The sequence below is a fragment of the Amblyomma mixtum genome, chromosome 3 (assembly GCF_055824585.1).
Source record: "Amblyomma mixtum isolate Tamu chromosome 3, ASM5582458v1, whole genome shotgun sequence".
Lineage (NCBI taxonomy): Eukaryota > Metazoa > Arthropoda > Arachnida > Ixodida > Ixodidae > Amblyomma > Amblyomma mixtum.
The window spans coordinates 102415236-102421990 of NC_143014.1; positions in this window are offsets into that span (position 1 = coordinate 102415236).

Sequence of the window (6755 nt, forward strand, 5' to 3'; positions counted from 1 at the left end):
GTGGGAAAGATAATACACAGCGTAACACACGTGTTGGGCTTTGCTTCCATGCTCATTTCGCATCTGTCCCGCATGCCGCAAGGCCTACTTTGCGCAGGAAAACTAGCTCATGGAGCCAACCCTACTGGTAAAATAACCGCAGTTGGTCTGAAAACAGCCGAGGCTGTGCGGAATACCACCAGTCACAGTTCGAGTGTTGTTGAGATAAAAGGGGCTACGGGTCATTAACATACGTGCCTCTGAACGTTAATTACGTATTTTAGTTCCATTAGCGTTCTTCTGTGACAAAACAAAAAAAAAGATGCAGATAAGCGCTGCAAAAAAGATCATGCGCGAACTCTTCGGCCCGTTTACATACTGGCGCCCGCCACGAAGCCTGTTCCTGACACGACCTCGTAACAGTAGCCGCCTGTTGCTATCGGACAAGTCTATGGAAACGTTCATTGCCTTGCACATGCTGGAGAATATTTTCTGCTCTCAAGATGCTTCTGTACGGTAAGGATCCGTTCCGGTGGTGGTATGCGGGGTTTGACGTCCCGAAGCGAAACATGAACTATAAGGTACGTCGTAGTGGAGGGCTCCAGAATAATTGACACCACCTTGGAGTCCTTAGCACGCACTGACATGGCACAGCCTACGGTCGTTTTTGCATATCGCCTCCACCGAAATGCGGCCGCAACCGCCGAGATTTGGTCCTGCGACTTTGGGATCAGCAGCAGAGCACCAAGACCACTGAAACATCGCGGTCACTCGAAGGATCCGTTCTGTCGGCAGCTTCCAAACAGAATAACATTGGCAGTAAATAGGAAACTTTCTATTCTTCAAACTTGTATGGACTGTGGATATCTGCCCAGTGCGACTGGTGGCCGATGTGTTACTCCCAACAGCCATTCCTGACGATCCGCATAAAAGCATATAATTATCTTCGTTTAGAAATTTGCGGTTTAATGTGATGTTCTCAGGTCTTTCGGCGCAGCATGTGTAAAAGGTATCTATACTCCGTTTCATACATAGCAGTCAACGCTGCCAAAGGTACGAAAGTAGTCCGCTGCAAAAAAACAAGCGAAATGTATCCGTCCGCCTCGCGTCGTGGCTGAGCGGTACGAAGCGCGCGCCTGTCTGTGCATTTTATACGGGGATGAGGTTCGACTCCCGGCTTGGCTCGTTTTTTTTATTTTTTTTTTATTTTCCTTAAAAGATTCATGAGGTAGAAACTCGAAACTGTCAAACTCTAATACCTGCTTTGAACAACACAGCGCTGTTTACTTGTTTCGAAGGGAAAAGGCAGGCATACATACGATGTAACGAGTCAGATGTCGTTGAGTGCAAAGCTGTCATATCTAACACTGCGAGAGCTAGATATTGTCACCTTGCAAGGTCGTTTTTGCGGTGATCTTATTCCAGTAGAGAGACCTTTTTTCTTGAACCTCGCAACTGTCAGAGGGCTCACCCCGGTCATCTCGCCCACAGTTTCGAGGACTTCACGCACAGTGTTCTCCGGGAAGGGCTTCCTTACGCTAGAGTAAACGTTGACAATCACCTGCTTGCAGTCTTTGGAAATTTTCGGAGACTTCAGCTTGGAGAATAGGCGAGCAGGAGATGTTTTTGAAGCCGCAGTGGGCGAAGAAAACAAGCGAGTAGGAGATAGCGGTGCCATTTTCGCAGACTCAGAAACCGAAAGACGAAAGCAGACGACATCAACGGCCGGCCTAGCTGCGAAAACCTGATACAGGAGGAGCCGGCAAAAATCCAGAAAACTGAGGCACTCCGTTTTGAAGAACATAAAAGAAAAAGCAATCTTTTTGCAAAATAAAACACTTTTATTATTATACTACAATATCGACCAACATTTACTTCAATTTTAAGTTCATTACTCTTTTCACTTTCGACGCACTACATTACGATGTGGACGAGCAGCGCGAACAGGCGCCGCAGCCTTCGCTGCGTTGACTGCTATGTATGAAACGGAGTATAGCAGCCAGCAACTCGTATGGACACGAGTAGGGATTTTTAATGTGTGCGTTTTGATGAAGCACTCTGCATATTATTTCAGCTTATTTCTCATACATGCTGGTGATTTCATGAGAACAAAAAATTCAGGGAGCGTTTTGACTGTCTAAAGTGCGTAGAGGCGAAAGCGTTTTCCGCACCACTTTGACTGCCTCTGTGGCACTGGTGACGTCACCACTGGATGACGTCACACATAATTAATAACTAATTTATAAGCAATTACAAATTAATTAATGGCTAATTACTGATTAACGACTAAATATTAATTAACTGTTAATAAATGACGCTCAAAACTTCGCCTTAGGAGTGGAACGCGACAGCGTGTTGTAGCGCTGCCAGGGAGTCCAAGGAACGCCACCACCCGTTCGGCGCGATGCCTTGCCCTTTGAACGCAACGTATTTTGAGGAAAGGAAATGGCACAGTAATTCTCTGCCATCTCGGTGGACACCTGAACCGCACCGTACAGGACCGGAGGAAGTGGGAGTGAAAGAAGAAAGAGGGGCCGTAATGAAGAAAATAAAAATTGTGTTTGAGGAAAGGAAATTCCGCAGTAACTGTCTCGCATATCTCGGTGGACACCTGAACCGCACCGTGCAGGAAGGGAGTAAGTGGGAGTGAAAGAAGAAAGAGGAGCCGTAATTAAGAAAATGAAAAAGTGTATTTGAGGAAAGGAAATTGCGCAGTAACTGTCTCACATATCTCGGTGGACACCCGTCAAAAGCGTGACACCTCTGCTGACAACCTTCTGTCGACAACGATGAGGCATTAAAGGCTTTCGCCTTAAAAATCTGGCCGATGGTTACCACGCCTGTGTTCAGCCTCACACTCAAAGCCGGTTTTTCTCTTGGTGCGTCGCTTCCTTCACGCCGGCATCTGACGGAATGGACAGTTTTTTGACCGCAATCGGGCCCCGGCGCCTTAGGCACCTACTGAGGTAAATCTGTATGCCTTGGCGAATCCTTCTTTTCTCGATAACTGGGGCGTTATGTCCCATAAGTTCCTGCAACTTTGCTTATTTCATAGTATAATGTGATTACAGTCATCCTTTTAGTTGCTCTTGATAGTTGTAATAAGACGCCTTGCCATGTTCGCATCCACATGTTTTGGCGAGGTTCGCACGGTGTATTGCAGTGAACAGTTCCAAATCAACTGTGTCAAGAGCTTGCGAGGCGGCATCGTTTTTGATACGATAACAGGCAGCAACACGACCCGTCAAGCAGAAGTCTTTCTCCGCTCCTTGGGTTTCCGCCGCCGCCGCCACGCATTTTTTTTTATGCAGTATAAAAAAAAATAAACGACCCGAAGTAAAGTCACATGAGAGCAGTCAAGGCCTGCTTAGAGTAGCTTGCCGGTGTCCTGCGCCTTCTTCTGTTCGAACACTGCGCCTTTGCGTCGCTGGCGCGGTTTCCATCACCGCAGCAATGGAGAAGAGAGCGGATGTGAGAGTGAGGCCTAACGTGGCATTCTGCAACAGCAGTTCACGAGATTTTCGTTGCGCCTCGGCTATCGCGGAAGTGGTTTTCTCGGTCCTGTTGCGTCTTGCTCGCTAGTGCACACCGAGGATGCCACGAATACGAGAAGCGGCAGTCTTCCCGGGCGCTACTTCGCTCACCTGCGTACAGAGGGCGCTACAGATCCGGTCTTTGTAAAGTCCCTCGATAAACATCAAGGGGCTTTAGGTCTTTGCGCTCGGCTAGCTCGGCGGCGCAGCGCCTCTCCTTCCCTCGAGCTTCGTTTTTCTACTCCAATGCCGCCGACGCCAACGCTCAAAAACCGGGAAACGTGTCCTTACGAAGTGCTGTTAAACTAAAACTGCTTCAAGTTTTAGCAGCGCACATATATGCATGCATGTATGTATGTATGTATGTATGTATGTATGTATGTATGTATGTATGTATGTATGTATGTATGTATGTATGTATGTATGTATGTATGTATGTATGTATGTATGTATGTATGTATGTATAGTTATGGTTTATGGGGTTTAACGTCCCAAAGCGACTAAGGCTATGAGAGACGCCGTAGTGGAGGGCTCCGGAAATTTCGACCACCTGGGGTTCTTTAACGTGCACAGACATCGCACAGTACACGGGCCTCTAGAATTTCTCCTCCGAAGAAATTCTAGCCGCCGCGGCCGGGATCGAACCCGCGTCTTTTGAGTCAGCAGCCGAGCACCATAACCACTGAGCCACCGCGGCGTCTGTGTGTGTGTGTGTGTGTGTGTGTGTGTGTGCGTGCGTGCGTGTGTGTGTGTGCGCGCGTGCGTGCGTGTGTGTGTGTGTGTGTGTGCGTGCGTGCGCGTGTGTGCGCGCGTGTGTGCGTGCGTGCGCGTGCGTGCGCGTGCGTGCGTGCGCGTGCGCGTGTGTGTGTGCGCGCGTGCGCGTGTGTGTGGTTTGGTTAGGTTTGGTTTATGGGGTTCAACGTCTCAAAGCGACTAAGGCTATGAGAGACGCCGTAGTGGAGGGCTCCGGAAATTTCGACCACCTGGGGTTCTTTAACGTGCACTGACATCGCACAGTGCACGGGCCTCGAATTTCTCCTCGAAACAAATTCAGCCGCCGAGGCCGGGATCGAACCCGCGTCTTTCGGGCCAGCAGCCGAGCACCATAGCCACTGAGTCACCGCGGCGGCTGTGTGTGTGTGTTTGTGTGTATGCATGTATGTATGTATGCATGTATGTATGTATGTATGTTTGGTTTATGGTTTGGTTTATGGGGTTTAACGTCCCAAAGCGACTAAGGCTATGAGAGACGCCGTAGTGGAGGGCTCGGGAAATTTCGACCACCTGGGGTTCTTTAACGTGCACTGACATCGCACAGTACACGGGCCTCTAGAATTTCTCCTCCAAAGAAATTCCAGCCGCCGCGGCCGGGATCGAACCCGCGTCTTTTGGGTCAGCAGCCGAGCACCATAGCCACTGAGCCACCGCGGCGGCATATGTATGTATGTATGTATGTATGTATGTATGTATGTATGTATGTATGTATGTATGTATGTATGTATGTATGTATGTATGTATGTATGTATGTATGTATGTATGTATGTATGTATGTATGTATGTATGTATGTATGTATGTATGTATGTATGTGTATGTATGTATGTATGTATGTATGTATGTATGTATGTATGTATGTTAGGTGCATTGCTTTTGAAAGGGGGGTGGCTGGTGCCACCGTTGTTTTTATTAATTATTTTTTTTATATTCCCCTAACCGAACTGTCAAGCTTAAAGGTAGTGTTTGGAAATTCTCCCCCTTTTTAATACAAATTCAGCTGACTTCTATGCTATACCAGTTTTGAATCCTGAGCGTGTATCTTCAGGTCACTATAAGCCACCAATCTTCCAACCATTTTTTACTAACGTCAAACGCAGATGCATTCACATTACCTTCATTATCTTTGCCAGATGGGGCAATCACACCACCTTGCGAAAAAGACAACTTATATAGAACTCCTGCAGACATGAAGCTGGACGAAGCGATTTAATGTTTCTTGTAATGTCCTCAGCCTGAGGTATCGAACATATTGGTTCTATATTCTGGTATAGTTTTTTCAGCGACCTGTTGTCATCTTTTGTTCCACTGCTTTCAATCTTTCATAACCTTCACCGAAAACATCTCCACCACAGGAGAAAAATAAAGGAAACGTACGCTTCTAACCCTACACTTCCCCCGCGACTGTCCAAATTTTATCTCGGCAACGCAGCTGTGTACTACCCTCCGAACAGCAAAATAACATACGCGTATGATAACATGCAGCTGTCCGCAAAAATCGTTTGCTGTATAAGGCTTCTGCGTTGCTTCGGTTCGTTTTGTTCAAGTTCCAGAAGAATGCAATTATAGAAGCGTATGCTTTTACGTTCTTCGCCTACTGCGGCTGGGCCTAAAGAACGGCATACTGGTTCTAGATTCCTCTAAAGCTCTTCGTATCTAACGGCCGGTTGCCATCGGTCGTTATCCGCAATTTCGTCAACAATTCACTTTTACGCCAGCGCAGACTTTAAAATTTGAAGTTAATCAAGCTTTTCGCAGGCATATTCTTTTTACTCTGCAGTTACTGCGGGAGCTCTTACAAATTGCACTGCATCCATGTCCAACGTTCTCGGACAAAAATTTTGAAAATTGAAAAATTGTATGGTGCTGGTATGAAAATATTGAAGGGAATATTCTATTCTTCTGATATTTGGCAAATTTGTTATTTTAAAGCGTTTCCATCGGTCGCAGCGAACAGTTAAGACTGCTATAGAAAACCAATGGGGAACGCTTTTGACGGTAGCAAAAGCGTTAAAGGCTCCCCGAAAAGGATGTTCGAGGTTGCCTATAGTACGTTTGCATTATGTAGAGTACAGGCTACCGAGTGTTCATGCCGCGCACTCAACGTCAAAAGCGAACCACTCGCTTAAATAGTAATTTTAAAAATTAGCGCTTCCGCGCCTTCTGGCTACCTGCAGTGCCGAGCTTTCGCCCGAATCCGCGCGCAACGCGTCATGTCGCGCTCTTTACGTCACCAGCGAAGGGCTGCCATTGGTTCACCGTGACGCCTCTTTCTGACGTCACGCCGCTCCTATGGCCGCGGCCGCAAGCTCCAGCCCTTCCTCCCGCGCTTCGGCAACCGGCGGAGGGACCGAGTAGGTGAGCACGGCAGAGGCGCTGACATGTCACCGCGCAAAAAGTGGCGAGAGAAGAGAGAAAGGAGCGAAGAAGCGTAAATTCAAGTTTTTCGGGAGATAACTCCGCTTCACAAA